Source organism: Protopterus annectens, chromosome 2.part1 (genome assembly GCF_019279795.1).
Source record: "Protopterus annectens isolate FY-2018-M chromosome 2.part1, PAN1.0, whole genome shotgun sequence".
Taxonomy (NCBI): domain Eukaryota; kingdom Metazoa; phylum Chordata; order Ceratodontiformes; family Protopteridae; genus Protopterus; species Protopterus annectens.
In genome coordinates, this window is record NC_056729.1 from 766,046,441 (window position 1) to 766,063,467 (window position 17,027).

Consider the following 17,027-nt stretch of genomic DNA (forward strand, 5'->3'; position numbering starts at 1 on the left):
GGAAATTTTGCTATCTTGTAGTAGCATTGTTGCAGCTTACTACTAAGGGATGCATGGAGGTTGGTGAAGATTGGGCTCCCATACATAAGGGATAGAATAAGCAAAGTATTTGCTAGTTTGATCCTAGTTTGATTATCAAGGTAGAGTTTGTGTTGGTATAATTTGCTTAGTTTGAAGTGGGTTCTTTTATACTGTGTCCAGTATATGTTGTTCAAAGGAGAGTTTGTTGTCGATAGTAATTCTAGAAGTTTTGCGAATTGCACCTGTTCAATTACAGTTTTGTTATGGGAGAGAATTTTGAATTCTGTAGTTTGAGGTTTTGATGAGAATAATAGCAGTTTAGTTTTTTGGGGTTAAGCATTAATTGAGAGTCATTCAGCCAGGTTTCTATAGAAGAGAAGGCATCTTGGGTGATTTTCTGGAGCTTGGCAAAATTATTGGAGGATGAGACGATAGTTGAATCATCTGCATACTGAATTAGTATGCTGTGTTGGGAGGCTTTATTTAGATCATTAATGAATATGTTAAAAACTAGTGGTCCTATAATGGATCCTTGTGGGACACTTGTGTTGATTACTAAGAACTCAGATTGTTGGTTTTGCCATCTAACTGATTGCTGTCTGTTGTTAAGGTAGGAGGAAAACCAGGTTATTATACTTTGGGAACAACCAAGTTTCTGCAGGTGTTGCAAAAGCTTAGGGTGAGATACTGTGTCAAAAGCTTTTTAAAGGTCTAGCAGGAGTACAGAAGTGGGTAAGCCAGCATCAAGAGCTTTGTTCACTATCAGTAAAGGAGAGTAGATCTAAGGTTGTACTATGGGCTGTGTGGATGCCATGTTGAGATAAGAGGTTATTATTGATGAGGTGATTGAGTAGCTGGGTTTGAATACATTTTTCTAGGATATTTGATAGTGGGGAGAGGATAGAGATGGTCCAGTAGTTTGAGAGATCATTGGCATTGCCTCCTTTGTGAAGTGGGGTAATAATGGATATTTTCCATTAAAGGGGGACATATGATTCAGTAATAGAATAATTGGTAAGAATACTGACCAGATAGGCAATAACCTTGGCTGCTAGTTGTAAGTATTCTAGTGCTACGTTATCAGCCAAAAGTGTGCAGGGTTTTAATTTGGTTAGAAATTTTTGAATTAGGGATGTAGGCACAGGTTGGGATGAGAAAGATGGATTAACTAGAGAATTATTTGTGGGGAATAGGGGGTCTATAGTGGTAGTGCTAGAGTTTGTTTTTGTTTTTGAGGGTGAGTCCTTGATTAGTTTTTGGATGGTGTCAATAAAATGGTTATTGAATATTTGGGCAATTGGGAGAGGGGTTTGTCAGGAGCAGGTGATGGATTTTGGATGTTGCCAGGATTCAGAAGGGAGGATACTGATTTCCAGAATTTTTGGGGGTTGGTATTTTGGGAGGAGAGTTTAAAGGAGAAGTAGGATTTCTTATCTGTTACGATATGTTTCTTTGCAGCATTTCTAAGTTTTTTGTAATTTAGTTCATTTTCTATGGTCCTATATTTTTTCCAAGTTTTCCAAGCTTTGTCTTTGGATGCAAGGGTTTGTTTGGTATGCTTGTCAGCCAGGAGGCATGGTTTGGTTTTGAGCATTTAGTACGAAGAGGTGCTAGGCTGTTTAGTGCTTTCAGAAAGATGTTGTTAAAGTATTGTACAGCATCATCTAAGGGCAGTGATTTTAATGTGGACCAGTTGTGAGTTTGAAGGGTAGTAGTTTTTTGATTAAAGTGGGCAAGGTTCCTGGTTGATTTGTATGTGTGAAGTTTGGGGATGTGTAAATGGGTTTTGTAGGTGTAAGCAGGTAGGTGGTCACTTAGGGTGTTAGGGACGGTACCGGTATTGATGTAGTGGTGGGGGTGGGATACTAGATCCAATATAATATAGCTTCGGCTCGGGTGTTTAATGCCCTTGTAGGCTCTGAGATAAGTTGGGTGAAGCTGTGGAGATTAATGCTGGTGTTAGGAGCTTTAGAGTTTAGGTTATGCCAGTTGATGTTAGTATCTACTAGAATGATAGTTTCTTGGGGGTTAGTGAGGTTAATCCATCTTAGGAAGTCTTCTAAATAGGGGATGTTATGACCTGGGGGAATATAAATGGTGACAATACATACTTGTTTATTAGGGTTTATATGGAGGGATGCCATTAAGATTTTCAGACAACCAAAAGTGGAGACTGTAACTGGATGTATATTTATTGTTAAGGAATCTCTATATATTAGGGCTAAACCCCCTCCTTTTTTCTGGACCCTATCTTTAGGAATAATGTTGTAGCCAGGTGGAAGGATTCCAGGATGTAATATGTATGCTTTGAGCCAAGTTTCAGTTATAATATAATAATATAATAAAAGAGGGCAGATTTCTGAAGATATTTATGGAAATATTTGGTATGGAAGATGAGAATGCAGTAATAGGAACTTAGAGTGAATTTACATATTATTCTGCAAGGTACAATAGCTGGACTAAACTAGACAGAAATTAAATTTTACAGGAACGTGTGAATTGAAAGCTTCAGTGGAGCCAATAATTATTTCAGATCATGCCCCAGTAACAGCTCAGATAACACACAACACAACACTAATCACGAGACACATAACTCTCTTAAACAGTGTGCCAATCAACCAAAGCCCTTAAGGCAAAACAGCATGCCCAACACACTAGTCATAGGTGACTCAATAGTGAGGCACACTGATGTCCCATGCACTAGGCTAAATAAGGAGAAAGTAACAGTCAGCTGCCTGTTAGGCGCCAGGATCCACCACATAATGCATGCACTTAAGCCCCTCAACAAAAAGTACAAATATGACTCTGTCATTGTACATGTGGGTGTGAATGACCTGAGACCTACCTCCATGGACTACATGAAAAGAAATATGGAGGAGCTCTCTGAATATGCAGCCCAGGTGGGTATGACCCTAGCCCTGAGCAACATCCTACCATCACCCAGAATGATACCAAAGTACAAGCAGAAAATTATTGATTTCAACAATTGGCTAAGTTTCTGGTGTCATTCTAAGGGGATCCAGTGTCTATCTGACTGGGATGACATGATCGACAGACCCCAATGCTTTGCCACAGATGACCTGCATCTGTCACCCCTGGGCTTCCAGACACTGGCCAAGGCTCTTGACACCCCATAGTGCCTTTTTAGGCGGTGTTCCAAAGACCAAATTACCACCATAACAGCTACAAACAAATGCAATCTGAGGGTCATGCTGCTCAATGCTAGAAGTCTAAATCTCAAAAGGGACTCGCTCGAAGAACTCCTTAAAATGGAGAACATAGACATTTGTGCCATAACAAAGACCTGGTTCAAGGCAGCAGAAAGCACCCCTGCACTACCAGGCTATAACTCATTCCACACCTTTCAGCCCAGAACTTGGACCATAGCTCCAAAGGCAGTGGTGTTTCCATATTCATAAAGGATGCGCACACCTCCAGACTGGTAGCCCAACATAATGCATCTGAGATACTTCAGGTGCAGCTAACAATGGGTAAGACATCGATTCAGGTCGTAGCCTGCTATAGGTCCCCAACCATGTCCCAAGACTCACAGTCCACATTCCTAAGCAACCTAGAGAATATTAGGGTCCAACCTAACACTCTTATATTGGATGACTTCAATTGCCCCTTCATTAACTGGGAGAACTACTCATGTACCAACACATTTGCCCAGTGTTTTCTGGAATTCATTAATTCCAATGCCCTGGACCAGTTCCTTCTTACCCCCTCTAGAGGTAGCAGCATCCTTGACCTGGTCATTACTAATATGGGCGACCTTTGCTCTATACCAATAGTCAGCTCCTCCTTGGTTAGATCTGACCACAAACTAATCACCTTGAAAATACATATCCCTCCCACTAATCCTGCAAATGTAACCACCATGAAAAACTTCTCCATAGCTAACTTTGGGCTCCTAAAAACAGATGTGGCTAACTTCATGGCACACATGCAAAAGGAGATCAGTTGCATGGTCGCTGAATATTACACCAATGCACTGTATGAACATGTACACAAATGCATGGATCTCACCATACCCAATAGAACTAAGACACTGTCCTCAAAATAAAGGAAGCCAATCTGGTGGTCCCCTGCCATAAACAAACTCTACAACAGAAGGCAGAAACTGATTCGGAATAAGGTAAAGTCCAGAGACTGGAAAGACTCCCTTATCAGCCTCAACAAAAAGTTGAGATCACTCATCAAATCCTCTAAAGCTAGCTATGAAAACAGAATTGCATCAGGTAGTAAAGACAACCACAAGGCATTTTATACTTATGTAAAGAATCTCCAGGCAATACCCAGATTTGCTCTGAGCTACTGCACAATGGTACGTCCTATACCAAGCCAACAGATATTGCCAATATACTGGCTGATAGAGTCAGTGCCAACTTTACCCCTCTGCTCCCCAAGGGGCCAGTCACAATACCAGTAGATTGCCAGCCACCAGTATTAATGCTGCACAGGTTAAAACAGCACTGTCCAAGGCCAAGAATACATCCTCTATGGGACCTGACAATATTCCTGGCTGTGTTCTACATTAACTATAGAGTAAACTGGCACCTCACCTGTGTGCCCTGTTCAATCACAGCCTCACCACAAGCTTTGTCCCTACCGAATGGCACACTGCTACAGTCATCCCTCTACACAGAGGAGGAGCAACTACAAACCCTGGGAACTATCGTCCCATTAGCCAGACAAGTCTGATATGCAAAGCTATGGAACGCATCATCATGGACCTAATAAACAAGGATATAGGGAATCTCCAAACTCTGGATCCCACACAGTTTGGTTTTGTAAAGGGTAGATCATGTCTGATCAACTTGGTTGACAACATCTTTGAGTCAGTCACCAGAGCTGTGGATGAAGGCAAGGTGGTTCATACAGCCTAGCTTCATCTGCCCAAGGCCTTTGATACCATTCCCCACTCAGGAATCATAGAAAAATTCACTAAGCTAGGCATCAACCTCTATATCACTAGATGAGCTGCAAACTGGCTCACAGGTAGAATCAACAGTGTGAACATAGCCAACTCAGACTGCCGACCAGTCACGATTGGAGTCCCACAGGATTCGGTCCTGTTTGGTATCGACTTGTCTGAAGTACAGGCAAACACAAAGGGACTCTGGCTGATAAAGTTCACAGATAATTGCAAGTTGGGAGTTTGTATTAACTCCCCAAGTGATGCTGACATCCTACAGAAAGGCTTCACTGAGACCAACAACTGGTGTCAGAACCATGGCCTTAAGCTCAATGCCAAAAAATATGTCATCATCCCATTTGGGAAAAACACGGTTGTCATGAATTACAACATCAATGGTAGTCCACTGAACACAGAAGACGTTATAAGAGATCTGGGAACACAGGTTGACAGCAACCTCTCCTTTGACCACCACATTGCCACTGTGGTCAGAAAGTCCTTCTATGTGGCACATCTCATTACTAAGGGTTTTGCATCCAGGAGGAAGGAGGTCATTGTCTCCCTCTAGTCTTCCCTCATTAGGCCAATCATTAAGTACAATGCCCCATTTGTCATGTACCTCACTAAACACCTGCAACAACTGGAGAGGCCTCAAAAGTACCTCACAAACAGGATCCTAGGCCTTAAACATTTGTCCTATATGGACAGACTCAAAAAACTCCAACTATTCTCTGTCTCTTATCGCCTACTTAGAGGTGATCTCTGCTTGACTTACAAAGCCATGTCTGACCCAGCTCTGTTAGAAATGCTACATATAAAGAAATCCTAATCCCTCTGCACCACATGCTCCAGTGACCCCAACCTCATTACCACAATCAACAGAACATGCTGGAGGGACAGGTTCATAACCCAGAGACTGCCCATGCAATGGAATAGACTTCCCATACATGTCAAGCAGAGCACCTCACTGACCCTCTTCAGGAGAAATCTTGATGAGTGGATGGGACATAGAAAATTCACCCCAGGAATCACTCCAGTGGCTTTACTCGACAGAGGCACTGGGAACTAAGGTCGGGTGGCATGATGCCAGGGTAATCTTATGGGCTAGGCTTGTGAAGACTCCAGGACCATTATCCTAGTACACACCTGTGAACCTATGTACCTATAAAATACAGGGTATTCATGTAAAAATGAAACAATGTAACTTCCCCACATACCTGTTAAAATGAGAGGAATTTAAGAAATGGGCAGTGAAAATTAGTTGAGAGTTATTATGTAAGACAGAAATTTCTTCAAACGTGATAGCTCATGAGTGGGATAAAATGAAAGTGGAATTAAAAAATAGGGCAGAAATAAAAGAAAACAGATATAGTTAAGAAATAGCAAGAATTATTTAGAGGGGCTGAGTATAAGGGGAATTGCACAGTACAAGAAGCATGGCAACTGCAGAGTGCTAAAGAGAAGTAAAGGAGTATCTGGATAATATGCATGCATTTAGAACAGTGGCGGCTGGTGACTTCAAATTAAAGGGGGGCTGCAGGAGACAGCTGAATGGGTGGAGCCAATGAGAAGGGGTGGGGCAACTAGAAAGGGGTGGGGTTATGCTCAAAACCACAACAACTGCAACTTTAATTAAATACACTGCCCTGGGTGCCAGACCATCATTACAAAAGTCCAATCAAGACAAAATGAAGTGTAGAAGAAACAAATATTTCAATGCATTGGCTACATGACAACTTACTTTATATCTAGATGGAAACACAAGGGTTGTAATGTATGAAAAAATAAATTACTTTTTAAATACATTACTGGAATGCCAGTCAAAATCAAGTATATAAAAAAAACAAGCAGCACTCAACTCAAACCACTTCTTCTTGCACTGCAGTTCTAATAATAATTTATATTCAGCTTTATAAAATTACCAAGTAACATGCTGAAAGTAGCAATCTCTGTGTGATACCCCCACTTGCAAAAATATTTCTTATCCAAAAAAGACCTGCTGCCTGACAACAACTGTCTACTTGTTTCATGGGGAAGACATGATCAATATAAAAAATCAACAGCAAACAAGAAACAAGCTCAAGATAAACTGCTTAAAGGACTACTGCACAGGTTATGGACTACACATGATTGATTGACATTCTGTTTAGTCTATGGGTAAAGCCTGCAAAGATGACTGCAAGTCTGTAACAAATGTAATAAGCTTCTGAAAATACTGTAATCGTGTCCTTTATTACAAATACTGTCATATGCATTTCAATACCTAAGGCTTATATCTTATGTAGTTATGTAAATATACTCTGCATGGCAACAACAAAAAGGCTTTCATTGTTGGTAATTATTTAACAGTATGCTTATTAAAGCTAACTTGCATCCTACAATCTCCGACAAGCTTACCTGATGGTCATTAAAGCATTGCTACTTAAACATAGATGAACAGGGCACTGCGACAGCATGCATTTTCTGAATAATAAGAAGCATAAATCAACAGTATAAAAATATGACAGAAAACCAGAACATTCTGCAAAATCAAGGACAGATGAAAAGCCACAGTTGTACTTGTGGTCTACCTTGGATGGGGGAATACTCTGCACACTTACTTGGCATAACTGCTCATTGCCTTGCTTGGACACATCCAGAGGCACTACAACGGGGAGTGAGGTGCAACAAGTATGTCACAATTTGACATCTCTCTGGCTGACAGTGATGGCTCTGACACTCATACCTCACAGCAAGAAATCTGGACAAATCCACACATAGAAGTGGGACACAGGCCAAAAATAAGGACAATTTTTAAATATTGCTCTTATAACCTTAGAAAGTAGTAGGTCTTCCATTAGTATAAATTTTCTGAAGGGTATGAAATCTGAAACTCAAATGTCTGCCATTATTGTTTAACTTCAGTCTTTAATGAGTTGCCACTAATTTGCCAGAAAACCGCAATTTTATGAAAAACAGACCAATAATGTGATGTAAAAATATTAAATTGCCACACAATACAGCTGGGAACCTGTCAAAGAAGGGACACCTTTTTAATATTAGTACTGTTAACTTGAGCAGCCAACAAAATAAGAGCATCTACATGTATTTATGAAATAAAAGTAATCTATAACTCTGATCATTACAGCTATTTATAATTGTAAACCCTCCACGTTTTCTTCCAAAATTGCCATTTTGCAGAGGGATTATTAGGGGAAGAGCAACATTTTGAGCCAAAATTGGGGACAGTTGAAAGGTTTGGATATTCCTAATTCTATAAAGTGATTTATTTGCATGTACCTCTCAACCTCTTAACGCAGGAAATCTGGACAAGGCCAAATATATTGGGGGAACATACAAAAAGTACTAAAAATTGCTCTTGTATAAAGTTAAGACAGTTAATAAAATAACAGGTCTTGCATTAGCATGCATTTTTCTGAAGGTTATGACATCTGAAACTCAATGTCTGTCATTTAGTGACTTCATTCCTAAATGATTTGCCAGAAAACCACAAATTTTATGATGAACAAACCTAAAATAAGAAACAAAAATGTATTCACTCTGCAAAAATCTTGACAGTTGAGAGGTATAGTTCAGCTGGGGCCATCTTTGAGTTTGCTGCCCTTCCCTCCTCACAAAATCATGGTCGAATGGAGCCTCCTCCCGCAGCCATTCCAATGTCCCATTCCTTGGATATTTCACCCCATTTACCATAAACACTGTAATGTGCATACTGCTTTACTTCTGCGATGATTTGGATTTCATTTGAAAGTTTTGTTTTGCATTTTACAGCACAAACTTTAATAGATATCTGCTAAACAAAGCAATGCAGTCTCACAATGAAAACAGACTTAGCATTAAAACTTCTCTGCCCTTGAAACTCACATTCATTGAAACAGTACTGAAACCCACATTCAAAGAAAATACATTTTGCCAGTGGCAGATAAAGATTAACTTTAGGCTGGTTTCAAAATCATAGGCACCTTGAACACAAAACATACACGTGCTCTTTGATACACCTTCCTGATTGTATTAAATTATATTCCTTGTACAATACAGTACAGTTGTTAGAAGGCATTTTAAATGCATTGTTTTGAACATTTTTCCAGTAAACAATGAAACAAAATGTATACCCCATTAATGACAAAATTGCCCAATTCAGAACATTTCCATCATAAAAAGTATACTCAACTTTCTACAGTCCACCAGTATCAGTAAATATGCACACTCTGAAGAAGTAAAAGTCATCTAAATAATTCCACATTAAAGAAATCTGTAACTAATGAAGAGATTGCTGCTAGCAAACAACTTTATATGTCATTGTTTCATCTACAAATAAAGTGCCTGTTGCCCTTGAGGAATAAATTGCCAATGTTGCATTAAAAAAATGATAAGCTAGTAATACCACAATAGGGAATGGATGGCAAGCTGATAACAGGTTCATAGTTACTAGGTATCTTTGCCAAACATGACTGCAGCATCTACCCTCTTTACAACACAGTACAGTATCAGCAATGCATCTACCTAGTGTAAGAGTAGAACCCCCAGCCTTCTGCATCAAAAGCAAGTACAGTACCTGTTGTGCTATTACTAATGCAAGCGGACTCAACATAAGCATCACTAAACATTTGTTCCCCTGCAGCTCTCAGCTCCTTGTAAAATCTACTCGACACTCAGCTGTATCTCTGAACTTTGCAGCACAAGAAATCTGGAAAAAGCCAACATTTATGGGGAGGGGGGAACAAAAGCCCAAAAACTAGGGACACATTTTAAACATTGCACATATAATGTTGGAAAGTTGCTAGAATAAAATGCTGTGTTACCACCATACATTTCACTGCCAAGTGTTGAACCCAGGGGATCCTGTGCAAAACAGTCAGAGCAACATACCACAATGCCAAATTATCGGTTTTGTGAAAGAAAGGAAGACTGAAACTTAAATGGCTACCATTTAGTGAATTCAGTTCTCACCATTGCTGTCAACCTCTTAGCACAAAACACTTGAACAAAGGCAATAATGGGGGAATACAGCCCCCAAACATATTCAGTGAATTAAATTCTCCCCATAGCTCTAAACCTTACCACAAAAAACCTGGATGAAGCCAATAATGGGGGAATAGAGTCCCAAAAATAGGGACAAATTTCAAATATCCATGTTATAAACTTAGAAAATGGCTAGAATAAAAGGTTTTGTGTTACCATGCACTTTCTGAAGATTATGAAGTCTGAAATTTGAATGTCTGTTATTTTTATTTAACATGTGTTAACCAGGAAAGTCTGACTTGGAACTAAAGCCAATTTTCAGCAGAGCAGGGAGAAACACTCCAAACAGATGTTCGTTATAAGATGGGAGGCTATGCAGACCCCTACATCAAAGGCACCCCAGCCAAGAATCAGACCAGAGAACCTGCAGCTGTCAGGCATCAATGCTACCAGTGCATCGCAGCACTACTGGTTTTGCAAGGAAAAACAAACACACAGAAACCACAGATTTTATGAAGAACAGAACTAATATGAGGCAAACATCTGCAAATTTTTCGCAAATGGTGGTGAGTAGGGAATTCAGGCCCCTTGCCGCCTGCACCCAAGGTACAGGGTTTAAGCCTGAGTATTCTCTACCCACCACCATGTGTTCTCTCTAGCCACCAGTATATAGCAACTGGGGCATTACACACACACAACCTGAAGATCCAGTCTTCTGTTCCACACTGCAGCTAATCCAGGTGTTCGTTCCCCCTGAAAACAAGCTCCTCTTCTGTTCCACACACTGTTGCAATAATCCCCCCTGAAAGCAAGCTCCTTTGTAGTCCTACCTGCTGCTTTCCAAAGCATTCCCCTGTAGTCTTCTCCTCCTCAGCCCATGCACACTAACAGCTGGTTTCCAGTTTGGCTTGGCTCTGCAAGAATAGGCTGGAGGCTCTAGCCTGCCGATGATACCGTCCAGTTTCCTTCTCGTCTGTGCAGTGATGACTGCATAGACTTCTGGGCTGGTAGGGCAGAGATGCCTTTCTCCTCTATCTGGACTGCCTAACACAGCAGTTGGGAGTTCTGTGAGCATCCAGGAACTCCAAGCACACATGCGTGGAGTTCCAGGACTCGCAATATTTTTTTTTTAATTTTTTTATACAGTGAGGGTTATTTCTTCTTTCTTTTGTACAGGTGGGGAGATTTTCTTATTTCTTTTGTACTGGTGGGGGGGCTGCAGTCCTGCAGTCTTATAGCATGAGCTGCCCCTGATTTAGAAAGATTACTACAAAGCAAATGTTCTTTGATAATAATGCCAGAGCACAAAAACTTTTAGCACAATGACTTAGGCAACAGACATTAGAAAAAGTTGTTGCCAGATACAGGAAGCCTATAACAAGAATAAAAAAATGGGATTCTGTAGCGGTATTAGAGATGTTTCAGGAATTTTTGAAAATTTTTATACAACAGAGAAATGTGGAAATCAAGAAAAAACAGAAATGGAAATATTTATGGAAGACTTAAGTATGCCAATGTTAGAGGGAGATGACACTCAACCTTTAACAGTTAAGATAGGATGAGATGAGATGAGCATGATGATGTATAATCAATTTGAAGGAATGTTTCCAGGAATAGATGGTATTCCTGTGGAAGTTTGGAAACGAGGAGGGAAAAAGTGATATAGATCTTGAAGGTTTTGATTAACCGTATTTTAAAAGGAGAGGCACCGACATCATTGAAGAAAACTCTGGTGTCTGTAATAACTAAACATGATAAGGACCAATCAGACCCAGCATCATATAGGCCCATTTCAATTATAAACTATGATTATAAAGTGTTTATTTCTATAATAGCTAAAAGAATAGCAAAGCTGTAGCCAGCATTGATAAATATTGTTCAATGTGGTTTTGCTGAGGGGTGGAAAACATTTGGCAACATTAGTGATGGTCCAGAGGGAAGCAGAATGTATGAAAATACTGCTGTTGGTGGGTCTCATGTAGAGAAAGCATTCGACAGAGTCAGCTGAGATTTCTTTTATAGGGAAATGGAAACATTTGCATTTGCTGATACAATAATAAGGTAAATTAGATATTTTGAGGGATCAGAGTTGAAAATTAAGGTGGGACGGTTCCTCTCTGGTAAGTTGTATCTTTCCCCTTTGTTATTTGGGTTGCATTTGGAGCCACAGGCAAAGAAAACAAGAGATTCAGAAATTCAAGGATATAATTAGTATGGTAATCAAGAAAAGTTGGCATTATTTGCAGATGATATTATTTTGCACCTGATAAAACCAGGAAAGGACATCTCAGTGTTGAGGAGCTTTCTGATACAGTTTCATGTCTTTTTGGGAAATGTAATTAATGAAGATAAAACAGAGGCTATAGCTGTAAATTATGTACCCCCATATGAATTGGTACAGCAATACCAACATTTATGGTAGCGCAATAAATTTAAGTATTTAGGAGTCTGTGTTAAAAAGGATTCCATTATTGCAGCTATGGATATGTGAGGAGAGACTAACCAAAAGATTATTTTTGAAACTGCAAGCTCTTGTTTATGGATATTGATAGCAAGATACAAACAGTGAAAATGTTTTCAGTCCCTTTAGTTTTGTACACAGATCAGGCACATTTTTATCAACCAGAAGAGAAGTTGTGAATAATCATTAATAAAGAGTTAAAGGATTTTATCTGGGAGGGTAAGAGAGAAGCATCAAATAGGATAGGTTGATCCTTTCAATAGAGCAAGGTGAATTAGGATTACCTGATTTAAAAGGATATATTAAAGCGACACAGTTAAGGCCCATATACATAGCACAGAAAGCTATAATTTAAAGTGGAAAAGGAGGATGATAATGATGATTCTGCTGTGTTAAACATTCTCTAGTATTTCCTGCTAGTGTTTTCCACTGAAACTAGGGCAGCTAGTAGTTGTAGTATAGTCCAGATACAGGCTTGCTGCTTCTGGGTATGTTTTTAGTAGTTTGCATGTTCCGAGTACATTTTCCAGGCCATCTTGGATTGGAAGGGGCCTATCTGCACTTTAGTGAGAGGATTGTGCTGATTTTGGTCCTGTTTGGGAGGCCAGTCTAGGGCTTGGAGTGAGCATCCTCATTGGTCCTTTTGAATCTTTTTAAATTTTTTTCAAGTTTTTAGCTTTTGATATTTAGGCCCTGCATTTGATCAGGTTTCTGCTTACTTATACCAAGCTGAACTGAGGTGGGCTACCAGCCACAACTCTAAGCTGAGATACCAGGTGACTAGAAGCTTCTAAGCTTCCACAAAAACATAAATTGCCTGTTTTTCTTTTTTTTTGCTATTTTATACTATTTACTGCACTTTTTTATTACCTGCCACCTACTTTTATACTGTACTTATTTACTGTGTACCAAACTACACTGTTGTACTGCAATTGTCTGCATTTCTGTGCCTGTTAAATCAAATTGTACTGCTGTTTTCACTGTTTACAAAGCTCCTTTTGCTAGTTTCACTGTTTGTTAAGTACTGACTGGTATTTTTCACTATTTTAAAGATATCTGGTCTGCTTGTTTTTGGTTTTCCCCTCCAAGCAATGTTTAAATAACTGCTCGGTGAGCTGTTTAAAACAATTCTTTACAGTCTCTTTGCTGATTTCCTGCTGTTTTAAACATATTTTAGTGTTTCACTGCTATTTTTCACCTGTGTTAAACATTCTGTTCTGTTTTCCGCTGAAACTAGTGTACCTAGTTGCTGTAGCATAGCCCAGATATAGGCTTGCTGCTTCTTGGTCTGTTTGAAGTGGTTTGTTTGTTCTGAGCATGTTTTACAGGCCATCTTGGATTGAAAGGGGCCTATCTGCACTTTAGTGAGAGGATTGTGCTGTTTGGGACCTGTCTGGTAAAAGGAGTCCAGTCTAGTGATTGGAATAGCATCCTTATTGGTCTTTTGAATCTTTCTAAAGTTTTTTCAAGTTTTTAGCTTCTGGTATTTAGGCCCTGCACCAAAGCCGGATAGTTAAACTCAACAATTTTGCCCTAAAACTAAGGCAGAAATTTCCATCCACTAAGCTCCTCCATGATTGATTCTGAAAAGCCATCCCTTGTCACAACAGTCTTCTACCTAGCATTATGGATGGTTGGACTACCCTTGTTTCTCCTACCAAATTTGTTGACTTGGGTCTCTTGAGGCAGTGTAGAAATTGTCTCATTTACCTCAATTACACCAACAATTCTACTAATAATTCACTCTAGTACAGAGTGAGAGAGATGTAGCTGCACCAAGAATCTTGAATTCATGCTCTCTCATTCAAAAAAGTAACACGGAAAAGGTTTCCAACTCACCCACCTCTACATATGCACATAGTACCACTACTCATGTGCATAGTATGCATCAAACACAAAAATCTACATATGCGGAGGTTCTCTCCAAAAATGTACTGAAATACCAGAGACCTCCAAAACACAAGACTGTTACAACTAATACAATCTCTACAGCACCTATGACACATAGCAACACCAGTAGCTCACCCACCAAGCCCATAAGGTGTAACACTCAAAAAATACATTTTCTTGTCATTGGAGACTCAAAAGTGAGACGCACGGATGTCCCACTCACCAGGCTGGACAAGGTGAAAGTCACAGTCAGCTGCCTGTTCAGTGCCAGGATTTGTCAAATTATGCATGCACTCAGGTCTCTCAGCAACAAGTAGCTTTATGACTCTTTCATAGCTCATGTTGATGTGAATGACCTGAGACGTACCTCACTTGTCTATATGAAGGAGACATGGTTGAGCTGTCTGAGTAAGTCACTGGCAGGTATGTCCCTAGCCTTGAGCAGCATACTATCCTCACCTAGAATGATGCTACAGTATAAACAAAAAATTATTGATTTCAATAATCAGCTTAGTTTTTGGTGTCATTCAAAGGGGATCCAGTTCCTGTTATCCTGGGAAGCCATGGTTGACAAACCTTACTGCTTTGCCAGAAACAATTTGTACCTTGCACCTCTAGGCTTTTGGCTGCTGGCAAAAGACCTGCCTCCCCCATAGTGTCTTTTTAGGCAAGGTCTCAAAAACAACATTACTGACATGAAATTAACCAATCAGAACAAAATAAGGGTCATGCTGCTAAATGCCAGGAGTTTAAACCAAAAATTGCACTTTCTGGGAGCACTTCTAACACTAGAAGATGTAGATGTCTGTGCAGTCACAAAACCTGGTTCAAGGCCTCAGAGTGTACCCCTGACTTGCAAGGCTACAATATTTTTCACATCTTTAGACTGCAAAATGAATGTGTGAAAACCAAATGAGGTGTTTTTTCAATATATACCAGAACAAAGTTCACATTCAAACTAGTTAGACTATACAACTCCATGGAGTTACTCCAAGTACAAGTTATGGTGGGTAAGACCCCCATTCAAGTTATAGCCAATTTTAGATCCCCCTCCATGGATCATGACACCCATGAAGCCTGCTTGACCAAACTGGAGACAATCCAAATTTTTCTGAACACACTGGTTATGGGGGATTTCAGTTACCCCACCATCAACTGTGAAACCTACGCTAACCCTAACTCGCTAGCGAAAAAGTTCCTTGACTTTGTTAATTCAAATGGCCTGGAACAAATTGTCCATACCCTGGCAAGAGGAACAAAATTCTAGATCTTTTCCTCACCAGCGTGTCAAACAAATGCACTGCTGCAACTGTCAGACCCTCATTAGTTAAAACTGATGACAAATCAGTCACCTTTGAGCTGGCATTAACACCAGAACTCACAAAGGATGAAATCAGAATAAAAAACTTCACCAAGGCAAACTATACACTCCTAGGTGAAGGTATAAATACATTCCAAGCCCCACCCCAAGCTGGAGGTTGTAACTTCACAGAATCGTACACTAAAGAGCTGTACAACCACTTGCATAAGTATATAAATTTGACTGTACCAGAAAAAAAATCAAAGCTAGAGCCCCAAGTAAAAATAAGCTGCAATGGGTAGACATCCAGTATCAACAAACTTTAAAATAAATGCAAAAAGTTGCTGTCCAGGAAAACAAAGGCAAAGCCCCAACAATGAAAAAGCATCCTCCTCAGCCTCAACAGGCAAATAAGACAACTTGTCAAATCCTCCAAGGGCTCCTTTGAGAAAAACTTAGCAAGTACAGCCAAAGATAACCATATGGTCTTTTACAGCTATACATGTAGCCTAAAAGGTAGGACCCAAGCATGTGCAGACTTAGTGGCCAACAGTATCACACAGTGACCCCACAGAGATAGAAAACTTGCTAGCAAATAGGCTTGGTGAAAATTTCCCTCCCTCCCTTATCCTCTCCCAACTTATCACAAACTTTCTTCCAAACTCCCACCCACCCTACATATCTGAAGAGCAGGTCCTCAAAGACTTGTCCAAGGGAAAAAACACAGCCTGTTAAATCTGGTGGATTTCTTTGAAAATGTGACCAGGACCAATGATGAGGGCAAATCTGTGCCACAGCATACCTGAACTTGGCAAAGGTTTTCGAAACAATAGCACATTCAGGCATTACAGATAAACTTAGGAAGCTAAATGTAAACCCCTCCATTGTAAGATAGGTTGTCAACTGGCTCACAAACCAGACACACACACACTATCATAGTGGGTGACTCCACATCAACCAGCAGACCTGTTACCAGTGAGGTGCCACAGGGGTCAGTGCTGGGCCCCCTACTGTTTGGTATATATTTCTGAAAAGTTCATGTCAAAACTAAGGGGTTGTAGCTGACCAAGGTTGCAGACTGCAAACTAGGTGCGATCATTTAATCCCCAAATGATGTCAATATATTCCAGGAGGGTCTCTCACAGACTAACAACTGGTGTATTAGTCATGGTCTCAAACTGAATGTAAAGAAATGCATCATCATTCCCTTCGGCATAAACATTATCCCTTCTCACTATCAAATCAACAACAATACCCTAAGTACCCAGGAAGTGGGAAGGGACCTGGGATCACAAGTTGACTGCGACCTTAACTTTGACCACCATGTGTCTACTGTAGTAAGGAAAGCTTTTGACATAACACACTTAATTAGTAAAGGCATCACCTCAAGAGCAAAAGAGGTTATAACCCCTTTATTCTCAGCACTTGTCTAGCCCATATTTGAGTGTAATGCCCCTTCAGCATGTACTGTACTC